At 42.5% G+C, this 25,046-nt stretch overlaps 1 protein-coding gene and 1 long non-coding RNA gene across 5 annotated transcripts in view; one reads left to right on the forward strand and one right to left on the reverse strand.

Moving 5' to 3' along the window:
- Positions 1-25,046, forward strand: part of Ccdc3 (coiled-coil domain containing 3) — a 93,997-nt gene that overhangs the window by 19,776 nt on the left and 49,175 nt on the right. The gene's annotated exons all lie outside the window — the stretch shown is intronic.
- Positions 10,967-25,046, reverse strand: part of LOC118238602 — a 73,330-nt gene continuing 59,250 nt past the window's right edge. For 3 of the 4 annotated variants that reach the window (XR_004769342.1, XR_004769339.1, XR_004769341.1), the window contains 2 exons: positions 19,601-24,885; positions 18,629-19,382 (listed from right to left, as the gene is read on the reverse strand). This is a non-coding gene — a long non-coding RNA (uncharacterized LOC118238602). Of the gene's footprint in view, positions 13,086-18,628; positions 19,383-19,600; positions 24,886-25,046 lie in introns of those variants that run through there. The other variant, XR_004769340.1, reaches the window with a different exon arrangement.

A 25,046-nucleotide genomic window follows, 5' to 3' on the forward strand; every position in this document is an offset into this window, starting at 1 on the left:
TTCTCTCTTTCTCTCTTTTTCTTTTTTTCCAGAGTAGGTTTTTGTTTTTTTATCCTCATCACAAAAGTTTTGAAAATATCTGATGGTATATAGAAGGAAACCCAGTGGTTGGAGAGATGCCCAGCAGTTTAGGGCTCTTCTGGCTCTTTCAGAGAACCAGAGCACCCACTTTGAACAGCTCTCAACTACCTGTAAATTCTAGTTCCAGGGGCTCCAAACATGCTTTTCTGGTCTTCAAGGCACCTGGATGAGAGAGAGAGAGGAGGGGAAGATACAAAAATATGCAAATAATCTTTAAAAATTTTATTTGTATTTTAGTTTATTATATTGAATCTACAGATCAATTTGGAAAGAATGAACAAACTAACAACACTAAATTTCCAAGTCCACGAACCACATATATTATCTTTGCTGAAAGTTTGATTTCTTTAACCAATACTTTGTAATTTCAGTATATATTCCATATATATATATTTGATTTATATTTCTATATTTTATATTTGGTACTGTTGTCTAAGGTGCTGTATTTGCTCAGCGCTGTGAGCAAATACCTGACCAAAAGCAACTGAAGGGGGGGGTGATACTTAATTTAGTTCGCCTTTGAGGGGTTCAGTCCATCATGGCAGGGAATGCACAGTGTGGGATTAGTGGTGCCTGGTTTATAACATGCTGGCCATCAGCAGGAGCAGGACGGGAAGCCTACTGGAGTGTAAATCCCAAGGCCTGTTCCCCAAGACCCACTTTTTCCAGCTAGCCTTCTCAAAGGTCTTACAATTTCCTACAAAACCACTCGACATCTGGGAGCCAAATGTTTAATCACATTTCATATATAAACCATAATAAAGACCATTTTGTTTTCAGACAGTTTTTCTGTGTAGTTTAGGCTGGTGTCAAACCTACAGTCCTTAGGCTTATTCCTGTCATGTGCAAGGATTACAGGTGTGTACCACCACAGCAAGAACAGGTACCATTTTTTTTTTTTTTTTGGTTTTTCAAGACGGGGGTTTCTCTGTGTAGCTTTGGAGCCTATCTGGCACTCGCTCTGTAGACCAGGCTGGCTTCGAACTCACAGAGATTGGCCTGCCTCTGCCTCCCGAGTGCTGGGATTAAAGGCATGTGCCACTAACACCCGGCTAAGAACAGGTACCTTAAAAAAATCTCTCTCTCTCTCTCTCTCTCTCTCTCTCTCTCTCTCTCTCTCTCTCTCTCTCTCTCTGTATACACATGATCACGTGTGATCGTGTGTGTGGTGTGTGTGGCACACACATGAACAACCTTGAGTCTCAATCCTCACCTTCAACCTTGTCTGCGACAGGGTTTCTGTTGTTTACCACTCTGTATACCAGGCTGGCTCATGGGTTTCTGCTGATTTTTGTTTCTGCCTTTCATCTTACTGAAGGAGCACAGGGATCACCAGTGTACATTACCATATTTGGCATGATGTGGGTTCTGAGGATTACAATTCAGGACCTCAGGTGTGTGTAGCAAGTGCCTTACCCACTGAGCCATCTGATCAGCCCAAGATGTACTGTAGTAGTTTGAATGTAATTGGCCACCATAATTTCATAGGGAACGGCAGTATTGGGAGGTGTGGCCTGTTGAAGTAGGTATCGCCTTGTTGGAGGAAGTGTGTCACTGTGGGGGTGGGCTTTGAGTCTCTTTTGCTCAAGCGTCCCTCAGTGTGACTGTCAGTTGACTTCCTGTTCCATGCCTGCAAGATGTAGAACTTTCAGCTACTATTCCAGCACCACATCTACCTACATGCCTCCATGCTTCCAGCCATGATAATGAACTGAACCTCTGAAAGCAAAAGTGAGTCCTCTCAATTAAATGTTTTCATTTATAAGAGTTGCTGTGGCCATTGTGTAAAACAAATGCCCCAACTAAGACAGGTACCATTTCAAGCTTTTATTACTAACCCAAAGGTAGACAATTCAGTTTTGTGTATTAATCTTTAACTAGTTCTAAAAGATTGTGTAGATTGCATGCCTTTTAAAAATATAATCATATTGTCAATTGGATACATTTTTAATTCCTCCCATCAAACTATATGCCTTTTACTTTATTGTCTTACTGTACCAACTAAGACATACAGTATGAGCATTCATGGGAATGATGAGAATGGGTAGTGTATTTTAAATATGTTAACTGAATTTTTGTAGATTCCCTCAATTAGATTAGAGAAGTTGGCTTTTTTAGTTTGTGGACAGTTTTGAAAATGTCTTTAAAAATATTTGCAGTGTGCATATAGGCACTGTGCATGGACTTGGGTTATATAAGGACACTCACAAGCACACTGTGGAGCACATTTATACCCATCTGTTGTCTGCCTCCCATCTCTCCACACTTTGCTCTTCCATTTGTCTCCCTTTTCCCCTAGACAGTTTCAATTCTACTTTCCAGTCATACATATATACATGATTGTATGCATCTCTATAAAACTCTAGGAACCACAAATAAGAGAAAACATATTTGTCTTTCTGAGACTGGCTAAATTCATTTAACAGGATAATCTCCAGTTGCACCCATTTTCCAGCAAATGATATAATTTTATTCTTCATTATGGCTAAGAGAATTCATATATATATTCACATATATAGTTGGTAAGAGTTGTAACAATGTGTTGGATTTTGTCAGCATCTACTTAGAGGTTATGAGATTCATTCCTTTTAGGTTGTTAATAAAGTAAATGCTAAAGCATACATTTGCTGAATAAACCATGGTTTATATTGCTTGATTCTTTTTGCTAACATGTTGTTGGGGACTGTGTGTATGTGTGCACGCACACACATAAACTAGTTGGGGATAGAGCCACGGGCCTCAAACTTGCTTGCTGTCTCTGAGCTGTTTCCATCCACTTTTTTTTCTTTTTCTGCTACTTATCTAAGGAATCTGGTCTATAGATTTATTTTCTTATAAGTAAGAAAATATCAGAGTAGCATTGACTCACAAAATGGTTAGAAAGTATTTTTTCCTCTTTCATTTTCTGGGTGAGATTATGTAGAATTGGCAATTTCCTCTCATTAGATACAAATGCATTCTTCTGCTGTCTTAGTTTCTATTGCTGTGAAGAAACAACATGACCACAGCAACTCTTACAAAGGAAAACATTTAATTGGGGCTGATTTACAGTTTCACAGGCTTAGTTCATTATCTTCATGGCAGGACACGGCTTGCAGGCAGACATAGTGCTAGAGAAGGAGCTGAGGGTTCTACATCTTGATCTGCAGGCAGCAAAAGGAATCTGTGTACTGGGTGTAGCTTTAGCTTGAGCATATGTGAGACTTCAAAGCCCACCCCTACAGTGACATATGTCTTCCAACAAGGCCACACCTCCTAATAGTGCCACTCTTTGGGAGGGCATTTTCTTTCAAACCACATCTTCTTTGTTGTAGCAAAGTACAGGTGTCTAGGTAGACCAAACAAGAGAATTTTATTTTTCACATTCTAGAGGTTAGCAGTCCAAAACCAAGGGTAAAAGTGCAAAAAAAGGCAGTTACTTAAAATTGATTTTTCTTTTTAATTTATTCTTCTCCCATACAATACATCCCTACCACAATCTCCCTCCCTCCACTCCCCCCAGTCTTCCTGACTTCCTCTCTCTCCCAGATCCATTGCTCCTGTTTCCCTTCAGCAGGCCTCCCAGGCATATCAACTGAACATGACATATAACAAGCTGCAATAAGACTAGACATAAACCCTCATATCAAGGCTGAATGAGGCAACCCAGTAGGATGATAAATGTCTCAAGGGTAGGCAAAAGAGTCAGAGATACCCCCATTCCCACTGTTAGGAGTTGCACAAAAACTCTAAGCTAAACAACCACAATATATTTGCAGAGCACCTATTGCAAACTCCATGATTGCTACTTCAGTCTCTGTGAGCCCCTAAGAGCCCTGCTTGCTTGATTCCATGGGCCATGTTTTCCTCATACACCTTATCCCTCTAGCTCCTACGATGCTTCCTCCCCCTTTTCTCAGGGTTCCCTGAGCTCTCCCTAATGTTTGTCTGTGGGTATCTGCATCTGCTCCAGCCAGATGCCAGAGGAAGCCTCTCTGATGATGGTTGGTCTAGGCACCGAGCTATGAGTATAGCAGAATATCATTAGGAATCATTTCACTGACTTTTTCTTTTGCAGTTGTGTGTTTGGTTCTACCCTAGATCTTCTGGTTCCTGGCCATCCAGGCAGTGTCAGGCCTGGGCTCTGTCTCCTGGCTTGGGTCTCAAGTTAGATCTCTCATTGTTTGGCTACTTCTATAAGCTCTGAGTCACCATTATTCTAGCATATCTTGCAGACAGGGCAAGTTGTTGGTCAAAGATTTTGTGGCTAGGTTGGTGTCCCAGTTCCCCCACTGGAAGCCTTGCCTGGTTACAGAAGACGACTGGTTCAGGCTCTGTATCCTTCGTTACTAGGAGTCCTCATTCGGGTCACCCTCTTAGTGTCCAGGAAGTTTCCACTGCACTGGGTTTCCACATCACCCCCAAATGCCCCACAATTCCAGTGGTCTCTCCTCATACTCTCTCCCTCCACTCCTCTCTTCCCGTCACAATCCCTCCTGTTCTCATTCTCTCTCCCACCCCCAGTGCACCAACAAAATCTATTTTTTTCCCCTTCTCAGGGATATTCATGTACACTCCTCCCTGAATAGCCATCCTTGTTACTTAGCCTTTCTGGGTCTCTGGATTGTAACAAGTTTATCATTTATTTAACAGCTAATGCCTACTTGTAAGTGAGTACATACCATGTTAGTCTTTCAAAGTCTGGGTTACCTCACTCAGGATAATTTTTTCTAGTTCCATCCATTTGCCTGCAAATTTCGTGATGTCTTTTTTAAAAAACTGCTGAGTAATAAAAATAAATCCATTGTGTAAATGGACACATTTTCTTTATTCTTCTGTTGAGGAACATCTAGGTTGTTTCCAGTTTCTGGCTATTATGAATAAAGCAAGTCTGCTGAAGGTAGGATAGATCATCTTTTGGGTATATGCCCAAGAGAGGTATTGCTGGGTCTTGAGGTAGATTGATTCTCAATTTTCTGAGGAACTGCCATACTGATTTCCAAAGTGGTTGTACAAGTTTGCACACCAACCAGCAATGGAGGAGTGTTCCCCTTGCTCCACATCCTCTCCAGCATGAGCTGCCACTTGTGTTAATTGACCTTAGCCATTCTGACAGGTGTGAGATGGAATCTCAACGTCATTTTGATTTGCATCTCCCGATGGCTAAGGATGTTGAACATTTCTTTAAGTGTTTCTCATCCATTTGAGATTTCTCTATTGAGAGTTCTCTGTTTTGATATTACCCCATTTTTTAAATTGGATTATTTGGTTTGTTGATGTCTAATTTCTTGAGTTGCTTATATAGTTTAATATGAGTCCTTTTTTGGATATAGAGTTAGTGAAAATCTTTTCCCATCTTGTGGGCTACTGTTTTGTCCCATTGATGGTGTCCTTTACCTTACAGAAGCTTTTCAGTTTCATGAGGTCCCATTTATGAATTGTTGATCTTAAGTGACTGTGCTATCTCCTGTGCCAATTTCTTCAAGACTATCCTACTTTCACTTCTATCAGGTTCAGTATATCTGGTTTTATGTTGAGGTCTTTGATCCACTTGGACTTGAGTTTTTGTGCAGGGTGATGGATATGGATCTATTTGTATTTTTTGACATGCAGGAAGCTGGTTAGACCAGCACCATTTGTTGAAGATGCTTTCTTTTTTTCCTATGATGTATATCTGGCTTTATAAAAAAAAATCAGGTGTCTGGGTCTTCAATTTGGTTCCATTGATCAATGTGTATGTTTTTATGGCAATACCATGCAGCTTTTATTACTATATCTCGGCAGTACAGCTTGAAATTGGGGATGGAGATACCTCCAGAAGTTCTTTTATTTTTTAGGATATTTTTAGCTAGGCTGTGTTTTTGTTTTTTCTATATGAAGCTGAATATTATCCTTTCAAAATCTGTAAAGAATTGTGTTGGAATTTTGATGTGGTTGTATTGAATCTGCAGCTTGCTTTTGGTAGGATGGCCATTTTTACTATGTTAATTCTACTGACTCCCATGAGCATGGGAGATCGTTTCATCTTCTGATACCTTTTTAATTTCTTCAAAGACTTAAAGTTATTGTTGATTTTTCCTCAAAGAATCAACTCTTTGTTTCATTGATTCTTTATATTTTTCTCTTTGTTTCTATTTTATTGATTTCCTGCCATATACTCCTCTGCTGTGTGCTTGCTTCTTTTTGTTCTAGAGCTTTCAAATGTGTTGTTAAGTTGCTAGCATGAGAGCTCTCCACTTTCTTTAGGCATTTAGTGAACTTTTCTCTTAGCACCACTTTCTTTTTTTTTCTTTTCAGATTTTTTTATTTGAATTAGAAACAAGATTGTTTTACATGACAATCCCAGTTCCCTTCTCCCTCCTGTCCTCCTCTACCATGCCCCCTACTAAAACCCTACCTATCACATATCCTTTCTTCTATTCTTCTCCTGACTCAGTCTTTCTGCTCCCTCATGACCTCTGCATCCCTCCTCTTCTTCCCTTCTCATTCTCGAAGGCACCACTTTCATTGTATCCCATAAGTTTGGATATATTGTACATTCATTTTCATTGAATTCTAGGAAGTCTTTAACTTCTTTCTTATTTCTGTCTTGATCCAGTAGTCATTCAGTAGAGAGTTGTTCAATTTCCATGAGTCTGTAGGCTTCCTGTTGTTTCTTCTGTTGTTAATATCCAGTTTTAATCAGTGGCGGTCTGATAGGATTCAGGGGATTATTTCAATTTTCTTGTAACTGTTGAGATTTGCTTTGTGACCAAGTGTGCCATCAATTTTGGAGAAAGTTCCATGAAGTTCTAAGCAGATATTCTTTTGTGTTTGGGTGAAATGTTCTGTTGATATCTGTTAGGCCCATTTGGTTTATAACAACTGTTAGCTCCAGTATTTCTCTATTTAGTTTTTGTCTGGATGGACCTGCTCATTGGTGAGAGTGGGGTATTGAAGTCTCCCACTATCAATGCATGAGTATTGACGTGTGATTTAAGCTTTTGTAATGTTTGTTTCAAATGTGGGTGCCCTTAGGTTCAGGGTTTAGATGTTAAGAATTTAAACATCAGCTTAGTGGGCTTTTCCTTTGAGCATGGAGTGTCCTTCCTTATTTCTTTTGATTAATTTTGGCTTGAAGTCAAAGATATTAGATTGGTTATACCAGCTTGCTTCTTAGATCCATTTGCTGGGAAATATTTTTCCAACCATTTACTCTGAGGTAATCTATCTTTGATGTTTCTTGAATGCAGCAGAAGAATGAATTTTGTTTTTGGATCCATTCTGTTAGTCTGTGTCTTTTTATGGGGTAATTGAGTCCATTGATACTGAGAGATCTCAATCCCAGTGATTGTTAATTCCTGTTATTTTGTTGTTGATGATGGTGTGTGTGTGTGTGTGTTTACATTCTTTTGGTTTTTTATGGTGTGAAATTATTTCTTTTCTGTGTTTTTATGAGCATTGTTAACCTTCTTGGATTGGAGTTTTCTTTCTAGTATCGTCTGTAGAGCTGAATTTGTAGATAGATACTCTTTGAATTTGTTTGAATTAGACTCTATCATGGAATATCTTGTCTTCTCCATCTATGGTGATTGAAAGTTTTGCTGGATATAGAAGTCTGGCTGGCATCTCTGGTCTCTTAGAGTCTGGAGGACATCTGTCCAGGTCCTTCTGACTTTCAGAGTCTCTACTGAGAAGTTAGGGATAATTCTAATAGGTCTACCTTTATGTTGTTTGCTTTCCCCCTGCATCTTTTAATATTTTCTTTGTTCTCTATGTTTAGTGTTTTATTATGTGGCAAGGGGACTTTCTTTTCTAGTCCAACATATTTGGTGTTCTGTATGTTTCTTGTTCTTTTATAGGCATCTACTTCCTTAGATCAGAGAAATTTTCTTCTATGATTTTGTTGGAAATAGTTTCTGGGCATTTGAACTGGAATTCTTATACTATTATTCTGAGGGTTGGTCTTTTCATAGTGTCCCAGATTTCCTGGATGTTTTGTGTCAGGAATTTTCAGAGTAATATTTTCTTTGACTGATGTATCTGTTTCCTCTATTGTGTTTCTCCCATCTCTTATATTCTGTTGATGATATTTGCCTCTGTAATTCTTGTTCACTTACCTAGACTTTCCATTGCCAGAACTCCCCGTCTGTTTTTTTTTTTTTTATTCTTCTATTTCCATTTTCTGGTCTTAAAGAATTTTATTGGTTTTCTTCAACTGTCTGTTTCCCCTCCCCACTTTCTCAAAGGGATTTATTAATTCCCTCCGGTTTTTTTTTTTGTCTTTTCCTTGATTTCTTTTTTTCTTTAAATTAGAAACAAGCTTGTTTTACATGTCAATCCCAGCTTTTTCTTGATTTCTTTAAGGGATTTATTCACTACTTCTTTAAGGACCTCTAACATCTTCATAAAGTTGGTTTTAAGGTCTTTTTCTTGTGCTTTGGTTGTGTTGGAATACCTAGGGCTTGCTGTAGTAGGATAGCTGGGCTCTGGTGTTACCATATTGCCCTCACTGTTAATTGTGTTCTTACACTGGGGTGATTATAGGCCTAGGGGCCAACTTCTGGGTTTGTCTTTGTTGAGTGTTTTGTTTTCTCTCTGTTCTTCTGGCCTGTGTGACCTGTGGTTGAGCGGGGGTCTCCATCTGAGTTGGGGGCCAGACTTTTGGTAGTGAGTATGGTCTCTTATCAGCCAGGGAGTCTTCCATCTGAGTAGCAGGCTGGGAAACTGTGATGAAGAGTGGAGGAAGTATTAGGGGTAATGTGTATGGGGCACTGAGAGTGTATATGGGGGCAGCCTAGCTGGAGTTCTGGAGGCCTGCCTGACCTCTGATCCAGCAGGGAATCTCTGCTGGACTTTGAGGCTGGTCTGCAGCAATGAATTGGGGGCTGGGATTTGGCAGAAAAGGGGGATTGGGAATAGTGTGAGGGGGTGGGGGAACTGAGAGAGTGGAGGAGGTCTTTAGATGGGCAGCCTACCTCCTACCTGGTCTTATGGCCAGTGTGCCTGTGGCTGGGTAGGAGGTTTCTGCCTGATGAACCAAGAGAATAGGGAAGGTTTGCTGGCAGCTGGCCTACCTAAAAGTTGTTTTTCTTGTGATTTTTTTTAATCATAACCTCAAATTTTTCTTAAATAGAAATATTTTTAATTTATATACTTAATATATATTTAACAAATATTTACATTTAAGAAAATTTGAGATTATAATACAATAATGTATCTCCCTTCCCTTTCTTTCCTATAAATCTTCCCTCATTGTTCTCTTTCAAATTCATGGCCTCTTTGTTAATGAACAAATTAATTGTTACTGTGTGCATATATGTATATGCATATATATTCCTAAATATTACTTGTTGAGTCCACATAAAGTTAATTGTATGTGTATACTTTCAGGGCTGAACATTTGATATTGGATAATCAACTGGTGTGCTCTTCCCTGGGGCAGACTATTTCTCCCATTCTCAGCCTTCCTGAGTTGCCTGTAGTTCTTTGTGTAGGGTTGAGACCTTCTGGGCTTTCCCCATCCACTTTGGGTGTCTGTTTTTGTCCTTGTTCAGCTTATGTTGGGCAGTCAGGTTGGTGAAACTTTGTTAGCTTCTAGCATTCCTAGGACACAGTCTCATAGCAAACTCTCTAAGAAACATGAGGTCTTTTTAATTTTTGTATACTCTTGTTTAAAAAAAAAACCATCAGTGTTAGGGATATTTTTCTTCTCTTCCTTTCTCTCCACCCCTCCTTGCTCTTTTTCTTTTGTGTCCTGTGTATGTCTGTCTGTCTGTCCTTTAGAGTACCTGGAGGTGAGAGGAGGATACTAAGTGTCTTGTTCTAAAACTCAGTACATTATTCCCTTGTGACAAAAGTCTCTCACTGAATCTGGAGCCAAGCTGGTATCCAGCAAGCCCCAGTGATCCTAATGGTAGAGTTACAGATGCATGTGTGGCCACACCCAGAGTTTTATGTGAGTGCTATGGATTCAAACTCAGACCCTCATGCTTGTAGAGCAAACACTGAGCCTTATCCCCAGCCTTAGAATTTTTTTTTTTAAAACAAACTATACATGAATTTGTAACATGACATGCAGAAAGTATTAGGTCAGATTTGTTATAGACTCACAGACACTTGATCACATTATTTAAGGAACTATTTGTTAATTATCATTGCCAGTTTCATCTGGCAAGTCCTAAGTATTGGGAAGCCCTGAAGCTTACAGTGGCAGTATTCTTGAAATTCTGAGTTCTGGTGGATAGTTCAAGTGTTATTACTGGTGGCAATAAACATAGTCATTGTTTTATTTTAAGTGGCAGGCTTACTTTATTCATTCTTTAAGGAAATGCCTCCCAATGGAGCAAATATAGTTTGCCACTCATTCTTTCAGGTAAAAATAGTGTTTCATGAAAAAAATCCTCTCCCTTGGCTCAAAGCTTTGTCACATGAACACTTGAGACAACATGGATTGAAAAGCAGCAGAGGACTATGTGCAAATCCTGCTTCTTCACACAGAATATTAAAAGTCTGTGGAAAAAGTAACTTTTTACTCATTCATCAGGACTTTAAGTAAAACTAGTTCACTTTCCTACCATCTCAGTGTGGTGAGAACTTGAAAGATCATTAATAGAATTCGGTGTAAGTTCCTTGATTTGGACTAAGTGGGAAATAGTTTGAATCCCCTGTGCTGTTGCACCAGTGTTCAGAAGCCACTGTGCAGTGCTGGAGACATGGCTCAGTGGTTAAGAATGCTACAGCTTTTGAGGACCAAAGTTTGGTTTCCAGCACCCATGTCTGGCTTACAGTCACTTATAGCTCCAGCTGTAGGGGACCTGATGCCCTCTTCTGGGGTCCTTGAGTACTCGACTTGTTTATGTGGCACACAGACACATATACACTGACACATATTCATACACACACATGTTGCACATACACACACACACACACTTTCAGACACACACATACACATACATATTTTCTCTTTCTCACTCAATAAAAATAAATCCTAAAAAGCCAACACAGTAAAATGGGCAAATGATATGTTGGTATCATTTAGAAAATACATTTTTCTTTCTAAAATACAAAGCTTGGTTTCAGTGTAAATCTGAGATCCTTTCAACAAACTCTTACTTAGATCTATGTGGAAATTCATCTGCTTGTCTTGTGCTTAGGATGTTTTTATTTTCTTTATTTTTGATTTTAACCCGACACACGTTTTTTGTCTCTTTGAGTCAGAGTTAAACTCTGTAACTTGGACTAGCTTGGAACTCACTGTGTAGCCTAGGGTGGCCTCACACTTGTAGCCACCCTCTAGCGTGAGCCTCCAGAGTGCTGACAGCAGGTAAAGGTGCTGGCTGTCAAGCCTCGATTCCTGGAACCCACATGGTAGAAGAGAACCAGATCCCTCCCCTTTTCCCTTGGTCTTCAGTGTTTTATTGAAATACAGCTATGAATTCTAAGTACTGACTAGTTACTTCAAAAAAACATTTTAAAAGTAATTGTAGATTCAGAGGCAGTTGCAGAAATATGTTCTAGGTACTCCTTATGCACGCTCCATTGTTATTGGTGTTATGTGTCATGGTAATACAATATCAAACCTAATAATGACATTGGTCACATCCATGGAGCTTATCTAGATGTTCCTAGTTACACAGGTGTGTGCATGTAATTTTGTCACACATGTAGCTCCTACCGCACCATCATCACAATCAAAATGTGGAAATACCTATTTCTACACAGTTCTTCATACTATCCACTCCTCATCCATCACCCAGCACCAAATCTGTCAAAACATGGGTTCTGAGGATTTGAATTCAGGTCCTCACACATGCAGAACAAGCATTCTGACCTACTGAGCCACCTCCCCACCCCTCATGCCTACAGGGTTATTTAATTATAACCAGGCAGTATATGCTTTGAGATATCATGTTTGTTCACTCAGCTTTTCACTAACCTAGAGATTTATCTAAATTGTTAGGTTACTTCTCATTGCTAGGGAGATTCCCATGGTATGGATCTGCCACTTTTGTTTGATCTGTGACACTAAAGGAAAATCGTGCAATTGCCAGTTCCAGCTATTGTGATTATACCTGCTATGTATAGTCAACTTTCTTTTAAAGAATTACTTATTATTAATTACTTATTATTAATTTTACTATGCAGCTTTGGCTGGTCTGGAGGTCACTATGTAGACCAGGCTGGTCTCAAACTTGCAGAGATCTGCCTATCTCAGCTTCCTGATTGCTGGGATTCAAGGCACATGTCACCCACCTAGCAAGATTTATTTACAATTTTTATTTATGTGTATCTGTGTGTCATTTGGCATTCCTGACTGACTCAGTTTCTCCATCAGCAAAATAAACAGTACTATGTCATAAACTTGGGGAGAATGAGATGTTAAAAGGGTCATTTAGCCCTAGCTCTGCCTAGAGGTACCCTCAGTTATGACACTTGTATGCACACTAAGGAGACGCTCCCATCCTGGGTGGCTGAAAGGATACCCTAAGTGGCCCCATTTCTTCCTTTGGTTTTCTTTCTATTGTTGAATGATGCAGTTGACTTTTCAACTGCTCTCTGAGTACCTCTGTGCATGACATACTTGGAGGGAATCAGAGGGGAGTCTAGTCCTCCATGAAGGATTCCCTCAGATAGGTAACCAGAGTCCCATGTACTCCTGCCCTAAGCACCACACTCTGAAAATCACTCCAGTGGAAATGTGCTAGGGCAGTAGAAGCAAAGGTAACAGTCTCAGAGTCTTGCAGGCTTGGCTTTTTTTCCCCGCTGAGATAGGGTTTCTCTGTGGCTTTGGAGGCTATCCTGGAACTAGCTCTTGTAGACCAGGCTGGTTTTGAACTCACAGAGATCTGCCTGCCTCTGCCTCCCGATTGCTGGGATTAAAGGCGTGCGCCACCACTGCCTGGCTCCTCTTGCAGGCTTGGAATAGAAGTTCCGCCTCTCTTCCCAAACTCTCCTTCAGCATCTGATTCCATTCAGTTCTCCCTCAGTGTTTATCTTCCCCTCACAGACACAGGCACTGGATGTGCTGATTATCTTCTCTGGGGCTGTACAGGGAGAATGCAAGGCTTAGAAAGCAACTCCAAGTTACGTTTTTAAATAAGAAGTGGTCCTTGATCTTTGCTTTGTTTGGGGAGCAGAAATTAAGTAAAAATCTGAGCCTTCTTGGGGATGTCTTGGCTTAGCTAGGTTCTCTGGAGATAGGGACAAGGACCTCCATTTATTTTATTTTATTTTATTTTTAATATGCTGTCTTAGTTTGCTTCCTATTGCTATGATAAAACATCATTATCAGAAGCAACATGGGGAGGAAAGTGTTTGTAGTCAAGGCAGAAATCTGGAGGCAGGAATTGAAGTAGAGACCATGAGGAATGCTGCTTACTGGATTGCTCTTGATGACTTGCACAGCCTGTTTTCTTCTTCAATGATCCACCTGCCCAAGGGTGGCATCATCTACACACAGCAGGGCCCTCATCAATCATCAGTCAGGAAAATGTCCCATGGACTTGCCTACAGGCCAATCTGATGGAGGCAATTCCTTAATTAAGATTCCCTCTTCCAAAATATGTATAGATTTGTGTCAAGTTGACAAACCCCAACACACACACACACACACACACACACACACACACACACACACACACACACACACACACGGCTCTCTCTGTGTGTGCACATGAGTGCAGATGTCCAATGAAGCCAGAAGAAGGTGTGGCATGGCTTGCAGCTGGAGTTCCAGGCTCCAGCGAGAGCCAAGGCTACTCTGTGGATGCTGGAAACCCAACTCTTGTCTTCTGGAAGAGTAATCCACACTCTCAACCATAAACTGAGTCATCTCTCCAGCACCAAGGAACTTTTTAAATTCTTAAAAAAAAAAAAACAATTATTACTATTGTGTAAGTGGAGGTCAGAGGACAACTCTGTGGTGTCACTTGTCTCCTGCTATCTTATGGGTTTCAGGTTTCAAGTTAGGGTCTCCAGGCTTCCATTGCCGGTAGCAAGTATGTGTATCCCACTGAGCCACCTCTCTGGATCAAAGTCCTGGTTTTATCTTTCTTCCAGGTCCTCTTCCTCCTTGGAGGCTTTTTGAGCTGACACCATCTTTCCCAGGGGTTAACTTCAGCATTCTGCTTTCCCAGCATACACTGTTTGTATCATAGGCCTGCAGGGACATTTCTGAGGTATCTGGATGACAGTGGTTACAAATGCTGTCTGTGAACCGCGGTGCTCAGGGAGATTGCCTTCTGTCCCCCCAGGCAGTCTTGGCTCTGGTTGGCTAGACTCTCTGGGATGCTGCCAGGCTTCAGATCCCCTGGCTGTGTCTCATCTTGCTTTTAGTTAAATCAGCTGTGACACCCGGCAGAAGCATGCATCCCCCCTGGGGAGCTAAACAAAGCCTAGATGCTATTGGCAGGCATGTTCCAGGGACTCAGGGCTCCAGTGATGACCTGGAACTCTTGAGGCCAGTCTGTTAATTTTGCAGATGTGGGACGAAGACTGCCAGGGACAGAAGGCTGTCTGTCCCAACTCTCTAATACAACATCAGAAAAGGATTTCCTGAGGAGAGAGACAATGAGAAAGAAGGCCAGAGAAGGTAGACAGGTAGGATTAAGATAATGAACCACTCCATAGCTACACTGTTAGCGTGTGGTCCAGTTGTGTTGATTATGAGCAGTACCCACAGTGACTGACATGGTGTTTCAAAAGTGCAAAGGGTTTTTGTTGTTTGTTTTTGCCATAGCTTTGTAATCAAGCAAAATTGTCATGTTGAAAGTCACTGGACAAAGCACTTACAGCACAACCCAGACGATCCGAGTTTGAACTCCAGGAGCCACATAAGAGAAGGCCAGTTGTGGTAATACATAGTTGTAAGCTGAGTGCTGGGGAGGCAGAGACAGGTGACTCCCTGGGGCCCAATGGCCAGAAACCCAGCCTACTTTGTGAGCTCCAGCTCAGTGTGACACTGTCTCTCAAAACAAACAAGCAACAAGGGGTATGGCACCTGAGGACAGCCCACATTGCCCCTTGCCCCCCTCCCCACCTGCACACACATGAACAAGCACATATATGTACATGTCTATATTCAGATAACAAAGAGAAATGAAACAAACTGCAGTGAACCAAAGTACACCTGAAATGGTGCAAGACACGATGGGGACTATAGATGTGCTAAGTTGTTTCTGTCTGCTCTAGGAAAAGGTCTCCCTTCGCTGCCCTGGCCCTGAGGCTGGAGAGAGAGTGGAAAACAAGGATAGGTTCCTAGTTTTCAGGAAAATGGCTGTGGTGGGCCCAGAGATCAAGTACCATGAGACTTCTTGATTCCCTCCATCCCTTCCTCCTTCCCTCTATCCCTCTATTCATTCTTTCCCTTTCTACAGAACCTGGGTTGCTTGGCCCAGCTCTCAGCTTCCTTCCTTTCTGCCCACTGACTTTCTCTCCTTCCTCACTAGTATTTTCTGCTCCCCCCATTTCCCCTGTGGTGGTTTGACTAGGAATGGCCACATAGGCTCATATATTTGAAGGCTTGGTCATCAGGGAGTGTGCTACATGACAGGGATTAGGTGTGTGGCCTTGTTGGAGTAGTGTAGCCATGTTGGAGGGGGCGTCACTGGGGGCAGGCTTTGGGGTTTTCAAATGCTCCAGCTAGGCCCAGTGTTTCTCTCTGCCTGCTGTCTGTGGATCTGGATGTAGGACCCTCAAGCTACTTCTCTGGCACTATGTCTGCCCTGTGCTGCCATGCTTCCACAATGGTGATAATGGACTAAACCTCTGAAACTGTAAGCCAGCCCCTGGAGTCTCTTCACAGCAACAGAACACTAACTAAGACACCCTACTCGCCACCCCAACCCCGGCCAGGCCCTACAGTTTCTCTCTATTCTTTCACTACCTCATCCTCATTGTTAAATTATGCAAGGCTTTGCCACACAGCCAGTTGTATAGAATAATTCAAGGAATGTGATAAAGAGCAGTAGTAAAAAAAATCATTACTTCCCTGAATATAATTTTAAAACCTTGAACCTTTCATCTTGAAATGAGTGGAATGCACATTTTAGGCAAGAGTTGGGGAATGACTTGTGTGTGGATGATATATTGAGTTCCTTAAACCACATGGTTGATACCATCCAGATCCTACTATGCACAAGCCCAGGTCCTAACTTGCTCATCTGCACTGTGACTCCAGAAGAAGATTAAACCCATATTTATTGCAGGCATGACCCCAGTGAGTATTTATCTGCAGTGGCTAATGAACAAGACTTTTATCTTTTTACAGCCAATTCTGCTGATGGACAATAGGCACTTCATGCATATCCGTTTATGATGAAATATTAACACTGATGATGGAGGCAGCAATACATTGTCCAGTGTTTAAAAACTGCCCATGAAGTCTTACTGGAGAGGCCCAGAGGGGCCTGGTATTTATTTATGTTATAAGAAACACTAATTAATTGAAACTCTCTGTGGAGGTCACTTCTTTAGCCTCTAGACAATCTATGTAGCAAACCAATTTCTCTATTGCCTGGGGTGTAGCACCTTCTGCAGGGAGTTGCTGATGGAAGTGGTGGTTTTAGATGCTCTGATTGCCAGTATTACAATCAGTGCCTAGGTCCAGTGGTGGACGTTTGTCCTCTTCCTTTAAGATCTGTATGGCTGGCTGGCAAGATGGCCTGATGATCTGATCTGGATTCCCATGGTGGAATTAGAGAACAGATTCTGACAACTTGTCATCTGACCTTCACATGCATGCTGTGGCATGTATGTACCCCCCCCCCCACAAGCACACACCTGCACACACACACACACACATACAATAAAAATTATGAAGAGACCTTTATGTATACCAGTGTCAGTGAGCATCAGGGACACCAAGGAACATTCAGAAGCCATAGCTCCTTATTCTTTCAAGGTGGATGACATCTTGAGTTTTTAAGACTGGGACAGACCTGTGGCATCTTACCTCTGTTCTTTATGCACTCAGCAAATGTGATCAAGTCCTTCAGTTTCACTGAGCCTTAACCTTAGATATCGGCTACAAGAATGAGCCCTTTCCTAAGTTTTGAGACCTAAGTGAGATTTCCATACAGAGCTTCACACAGACCCTGATGTACAGAAGAGGAAGTGGCCCATGGGAGGAAGAGAGCTCTCGGGTTTGGTGAGTACCAAATGGCCTGCCTTGTGGCCTTATGGACCACTTGTCTACCACTGAAGAATAGGATAGAACTTGCTGATGGCAGAATTTGAACTTCTGAGTGGATGCCTCTTCAAAGCGTGGACCCAGCTGATAGTAAGCATAGGACTCAAAAGCCTGTCCCATTGTACAATGGCCTGTGCTGGTGTGAGAGATTCTTTGTCCAGGTCAGAGCACGGGGGTGATGGCTGCTGTGGAGATGCTTTGGTGGGTGAGTATGGGTGAGTGGGCTGACTCAGAGCCCACACCTCTTACTCACTCTGTGTTGAGTGGGATAGGTGGTTTTGTAAACAATAGATTGGGGGCTGAGGCTGTATCTTGATGGGCAGAGAGTTTGCTAGCATGACTGAAGCTCTTGGGTTTGATTCCCAAAGCTGCATAAACTGATGATGGTGCTATGTGACCAGCACTTGGCAGGTCCAGAAATTCAAGGTCATCCTTGGCTACATAACAATTTGAGGCTAGCCTGGACCACGTAGACCTTATTTCAAAAAGGGGGGTGGATTTGGGGTTTGAGAGAAGGTTACGTCAAGGGCTTTTTGGTGTGCTGACCATGGAACTGTTACACCTAGCCTGTTGGTGCACCACAGGGAAGGGACACGACACTTATGAGCTCCAAGGATTTTTAATAATTCACTTTATAAGTGGCCACTGATTGATCAGGGCTGCAGGACAGGGACTCAGGAGCCTTGCTTCTCCTGACAGCCCCAAGAAGGGGCAGAAGTGGGGTTTATAAGCATGAATATCACAATATATTTGTTGCTAAGTTACAGTTACAATTTTCACTAACCAGGAATCAAAGATGAGGGACCATCCTTGTATGTTCTATCATTGTCAACTGACATTCAATGCAAGCCTTTCAGCCCAACCAATGAGAGTCATTTGTTCTTTCTGTTGTTAGGAACAGCCACAATGTTTCTAGAGAACCAAAGATACATAAGGACTATTTCTTCAGTTTAGGGAGGAGGTGGGTCAGCCATTGGAAAGTTCTCTGCTGCCCTAGGTCTTGGGAGCCTGAACTTTATATCACACAGGTAAAATGGAGTGTGAAGTAAAATGGCAGCACTTAGGCCAAGGTGCATCTGCCTGCTCCCTTCAGAACCTGACAAGAACTCAATGGCTCACAGACAAAGCCGTGTGTGGTACTGTGTGCTCTTGTAATCCCATGGCTGAGGAGGTGGAGACAAGAAGATCCCTGAGGCTCACCAATTTAGCCAAATCAATGAGTTTCAGGTTCAGGGATTTCCGGGTGAGGGGGAGTCAGAGTTTTCCTCTAACACAACAAAACTGAAGAGCAATTAGGGAAAACATCAGACATTGATTTCTACCTTCCACAAGCATCTGCACATGCTCATAGGCACACACACACACACACACACACACACACACACACACACACACACACACACACCAACCATACTAAAAAATAAATTTTGTTGATTATGGCACGGCAAAATGGAATAGAGATGCAGGCAACTCCCATGTACCTCCTGTCTTTACATATGCCCTCCTCCCTGACCGTTAACATCCCACCAGGGTGAGACATTGGTTTAAGGATCTGTTAACTTACACTCACACATACCATTATCACTCAGGCTCAGTCCCTTACATTAGGGTCTGTGTTTGGTGCTATGTTTTGTGGGGGGCAAGTATAGAATGGCATGTATCTGCACTTACTGTGTCTTTCAGAACAGTCCCTCTGCCCTAAGCATCCTATGTGTGCCACTGATTCATCCCCTCCCGTCTATCTTGTTTTCAGCAAGGGTTGGCTTATTGTGCATATGAGAGAGGACTCTGTACAGGCCCATGTGTCTGTTTTCATCTATTTGTGTTGTAATGCGATGAATGAAAGTAAGCCCAGGGGCCAGATGTAGAAAACACACTCCACAAGATGCTGTCCTCCTGTGTCTTAGAATTCTGGACCATCCCATTCCTCATATCAGCCCCTTCCTTTGCCAGCCCACACACTCTTCCATGACTCCAGTGCTCCTTGTAAGAGACTTTATTACATTTAATTTGTGTATGCATGTGCTAGGACAATTTGTGGGACTCAGTTCTCTCCTTCCACTGTGTGGGTTCTGGATCAAACTCAGGTCATTGGGCTTAGTGCCAAGTTCCTTTACCTGCAGAGCCGTCTTGCCAGCCCCAGCACTGTGCCCTTTGAAAGAAAAGAACATTTCTTCCTCATAGTTGTTCCCCATGAGACTTGCACACACTAAGTGCTCAGAAAATGCTCTGTGAATGAGTGAGCCAACACTCAATTCCCACCCAGCTCCTGAAAATCTGCTGTGGTTCATTCTTGCTGTTCTTTGGATTATCTGCCCACAAGCCAACCTTCCTTGGGTCTGATGCCGCCCCCCAACCCCCGCCACCTACCTATTCAAGGACAAATACTGCAGGAGCCAGATGCTCAGAGATGCACAGGTTGCTTCCTGCCAGACCTGGGCTGCTGTGCTCAGCTCCAGTTGTGAGCAGGGCTGACATTGCCCAAGTATCTGGGTTCTGATCCAGGAGTCACACAAGTTAAGAGACAAAATACAAAAATGTTACTGTTGGGATGGGCTACTCCTGTTCTGAAGACAGTGTCATGGACTGAGGGACTGGAGACTTTGGGAGCCTGAGCTATGACCTGATTCCTAGCCTGGCTAGCTCCAACTCATTGAAACCAGGGGAGACTGGATTTTAACACCTACAGATGGGAGTGGATTAGTTCACTCTTGTTAGCATGGCTGAAGGATGGTCAATGCTATATGCATTGGGTTCTTTCTGTAAAAATTACTAGTTAATTGCATACGCTTCTGGGGAGAACTTCCATGCTAATGTGTGATAAGAAAAATGGTTAGTGAGATTCGTCCACTTGATTCCTGGCTGCTGGACACTAGACTATTGAGAGCCACTTCTGCAAGCTTGCCCATCTGTGGGAAAGGGAGCTTACTAGTTCTGAGATGGTAGGAGGATTGGCTGGCTCCATGTTGATTCGTCTGCCCCTCATCTAGTTGGAAAATCAGCAGGGGTGGATTGATTTCTGCTTTTGAATTTCCTCTTTTCTAGAGGACTTCTGAAACTCATGAGGCTAAATTAATGTCTGGCAGGTAGAGTTAGGCTGAGCAGAACTCTAGAATGTTCTGCCCATGCAGAGCTTGGGCTTGGGACAAGCCTGGAGATGAGCCTCGGCTCATTTTCATGTAAGGTGTGCTTTTGGGGAGGGTGGGGGTTGGGTGTGATGCATGGCAAGTGCACCTTCCTTAAGTCCTCTGAGATGGAGAGAGCTGAGAAGACCCTGTTGGGAGAATGTTTATTGAAAGGAGTAGCCCCTGCTTGCTGTTGGATCAGGGGGGGGCTTGGGAAGAAAGGATGGCTGTTTTGATCTAAACTCACAACCCTAATATAAACTTAGGAAAGGGACTATCCAGAGGACACCCTGCCCCCTCCCCAACAGGAATGGAAGAAGAGCCCCCAAGGATGTTTTGTCTGTGGTGATAGTTTCTTGAAAATCTCTCTTGACTCTAAAAAGACTGAACTTTGCAGCTAAGTTCATAACATGCCTGGAAGTTACTTAAGACTGTGAACTTCTCATGTTTAAGTTCAGCCTGCCTTTCAGAGAACAATGTAATGAACCTTACTATGCTGTATATTTCCCATGTGGTCTGCTTTTATAACCTAAGCTAAATGTATACCTTTCATCTTAAATTATGTACTCTCCAATGCCCTTGTCAGAATTGTGTGTGTTGATACTTGCTGAAACAGTGACCAGGTTAAAAGACACAGTATAGAGCAACGATTCTGTATATGGTGGACTTAACGTGTGATATAGGATGGTAGCATCTGATTGTGGTTTTGTTTGCTGTTCCAGGTCAGCAAAGTAAGTACTTTCCTCATAAAACTCTCTGAAAGATTTATAAGTATCCTTATTTCTTTTCCACCCCGTGTTTTCTGTGTTGTTCAAGAAATACAGAGCAAAGCTCTTTGTTAGGTGCAGGAACCACACACACACAGGTGAACACTCCAGGCATCAGGGACAGACAGTTTAGAAACAATGGAGATAGACAGGCCAGTAGGCAGAGAGACAGGGAGAGAAATGGAGAATTTAAATATGTGTTTGCTTTTGGTCAAACTAATCCAAGAGGAAGTTGCTTTATTTTCATTGCTTAAGGTGGCAGTGACTCTTTTTGGTTCCCCCTCCCCTCTGAGATTATACCCAGACTTGCCAGATTTCAACTTCTGGAAATTCCTCCATCTCAGGCACCTCAGGCTCATTTGTTTCATGACATGTAAGGATGAAACACTGTTTCTAAGAGGTTTGTGACTTCATGAGATGGTATGTGAATTTTGGGGACCAAACTCGGGTCCTTAATCTTGGCAGCAAGCGTCTTTTTCTGATGAGCCAGCTCACCAACCGAGTCTTTGTCTTTTGTGATTGACTTATGTTACTTTGCATAATGTCTGCAAGATCCATGCTTGTATAACAGGTGACAAGATGTCCTTTTGTAAAGGCTGACTAATTGTGGTATATACAGACCACATTTTCTTTATTTACCCATTGTGGACATTTATTGTTATTCTGCCTCCACTCTACTAAGCCATCCTCTTCTTCTATCCCTTACCTAGTGTCAGCCTCCAAGAGGCTTCCTTATGCACAGGAAGTGGAGAGGACACAATGGAGCTGTACTCACTCTGATACCAATGCATTGAAGGGGCACATGCCGGGCAGAAATCAGATCTCATTCCCTAAGGTTAGCCCTACCGTTTCAGCAGCAGGCAAGAGAGTGTTCTCATTGGAACTTGTGATGGACATCTGGGACAAGGAGGGTGGAAGCAAAGCATTGTATATGACATGCATGGACTTTCCTGGGCTGCCATGGAGAACAGTTACAAATCACTTTGTTTATTCTCTGTATTGGGAAGAACCTAATTCTCCCATCCCTTCTTTCTCTGTAGAAGGATGGGGTGCCATGTTGGCCTGGGGGTACTGCCTCATCTGGGTCTTCTTGAATGGGAGCTCAGCTCCTGTCTCTACTATGACTCATACCCTGAACTCTACCAGTCCTCTGCTCCACACCCTCAGCTTCCCAGTACCTCATGTTCCCCTTGGGGAGTAATTCTCTTTCCATGCCACCTCACCCATCCCCTGCCTTTTCATGGGTGGTGTGAGCTTGAATTTAGGTGGAGAAAACAGCCACATGTATGATTTCCACATTCCACTACATTAGCCTACCTTCAGTTGGTTCCATTCCCTCTGCTCCTGGAGATAACAACAGTGAAAAAAACATTTTAAGAGCAAAAACAGGAGGGAAGGAATGTGGGCAGCTCCTGCCAGCAGGGCAGTGGAAACCTCTGACCTGTGTTCTGCTCTGTGAGTTATGCTTTGCTCGGGACACGCCAACCAGCTGGACCGGGTTCAGAAAGAGCCGGTATTATAAATGAAAACTCCAGACAGGAAGCTTATGATTTTGGTCCTGTGTTCTTAATGGGATGAGCTTTAAAAAAAAGATGCAGTTTTTACATTTACTTTTTTATTTAGTGGGGTGGGGGTGAGCATGGGGTCACATGCCATGATGTGTGTGTAGAGATCTTTCTACCAAGTGGATCCTGGGGGTTGGACTCAGTTCATCAGCTTGGCAGCAAGCACCTTTTTTTAAGCCATATTGTTGGCCTGGGATGAGCTCTTCATTGTGGTGGCTTGGCTATTTTGGGTGATGCTCTGACCATCACCCCTTATCTACTACCACTAAAGGGGCCATTAATCACACTTGGTCATCTTTCTGAAATGCTGCCTAGTTTCTGGGTAACTCTGATGTTTTTTCCTCAGCCTCTCCTGCCACAGAGGCCATAATCCCCATTTACCCATTCATGGTCACAGAGATTTTGTACTCTAGTGTCTTTTGCATCTCACAACTTGGGGGTAGGGTGGGCTAGAGCTAGAGGGTAATAGGCCTTGAGGATATGAGACCTTGGTCAGGGCCCCCTGAAAGCCTAAGCCAACTAGAAACTGAGAAACATGTATAGTGAACAAGGGGGAACTTACTCCTTGTCATTACTATGGTGCGACTCTGGGAACCGTCCCTGCCCTAGTCAAATTGGAGGCCTCCATATTGGAAGAGCATAGTTGACTCTCACATGTATCTCGGAGCACTTAGGACCTGTACCAGTGGTATTCCTAGTCTGGTTCATGGTCTGTTTCCATCATTTAGACCTTCTCCCATTTGGGTGTACCTTTCTGTACAGCTGCTGCCTTCTCCATTTACCCTTGTGAAACAAATGACTGGGGCAGTACTCTGTTAGGATAGCAATTTTGTCTATTTCATTCTACTTGCCTCTCTTCTCTCCTTTCTGTTTCCTGCCTTTATATCTCCCTTCCTCCACCCCACCTTTGGTTATTTTTTTGGGGGGGGGACGACAGCATCCTGCTATGAAGCCCAGGCTGACCTCATATGCATGATGTTCTTGCCTCAGCCTCCTGAGCATTGCAATTACATTAATGAACCACCACACCAGACAGTGTGTGGAAAACTACTATTCTGCCCTTCAAAATTCTGTAATGTTTTAGCTTATATAGTAGTTAGCCATGACATTTTCCCTGTAAGCAGACAGAAGCCCTTAGATGTACAATGGTTTTAATGATAGCCATGACTTTGCCACATGCTATATAGAATTGTTTGGGTTCGTAGTCTGCTAGTAGATGGCCTTGCAACTGAATTGACTACTAAAATTTATATTTATTGTTTACAACTTATCTTCATCTATATGTATATATTATATAATATCTAAATCAGTAATTAATATATATTGCCTCACATTCTTTTTTTTGTGGTGAGAACATTTAAAACCTATTCTCTGCAATTTGGTTTGATTTTTTTTTCCAAGACAGGGTTTCTCTGTGTAGCCCTGGCTGTCTTGGAACTCATTCTATAGACCAGGCTGGCCTCAGACTCCGAGATCTACCTGCCTCTGTCTCCTGAGTGCTGGGGTTAACAGTGTGCACTACTATGCCTGGCCTCTTTCTGAAAATTTTAAATGTGTAATATATTGTGATAAATTGCAGTCACTGTGGTGTACAATAGACTCTTTAAATCATTCTTTTCTAACCGATTTTCATGTCTGTTGAACAGTGTACCCTCAGTCTCAATATTTGATAGCTGCCATTTTAGTCTGCTTCAGTGAATTCTGCTTTTTTATATTTCCAGTATGACTGTGATCACGTGGCATTTGTCTCTTTCTGCCTGGCTTATTTTACTTAACATATTGTCCTCTAAGTACATCATGTTGCCACAAGTGACTATCACAGTTAGTTTGGGTTACTATCCTAACAGTGACACAGGCTCCCTTTTCCTCATTGGTGCATGTGTGTGCCTCTTGTCTTCTTGGTAACAACCAAGTGTGAGGAGAGCTCTCATATTAGTTTAATTCCATTCCCCTTATGAGTAGTGACATTGAGCATTTTTTCTTATACATTGCCCATGTCTGTGTTCTCCACTGAGAGAGGGCTGTTCGGGTCTTACTTTCTCATCACCTAGCTTGAATATTGCCCTTGCTTCAGGTGCATGGTTTGCAGACTCTCCCCTCCTGGGAGTTACCTCTTCATGCTGTCGATTGCCTCCCTTTGCTCTGTGGAAGCTGTTTCATTCGATGGAATCCCAGTTGTCTGTCTTCTGTTGTCTGTGCTGTTAAGAGACATACCAAACCAATTAGTGCCTGGTACAGTGTTTAAAATTCCCGTTACGTTTTCTGCTAGTAGGTTTTTTTGTGGTGCTAGATCTTGCACATACTAGGTGGGCACTCTACTACTGAGCTCCATCTGAAGTCCACAATTCCAGGTCTTACG

The sequence above is a fragment of the Cricetulus griseus genome, chromosome 3 (genome assembly GCF_003668045.3).
Source record: "Cricetulus griseus strain 17A/GY chromosome 3, alternate assembly CriGri-PICRH-1.0, whole genome shotgun sequence".
In the NCBI taxonomy this organism is placed as follows: Eukaryota; Metazoa; Chordata; class Mammalia; order Rodentia; family Cricetidae; genus Cricetulus; species Cricetulus griseus.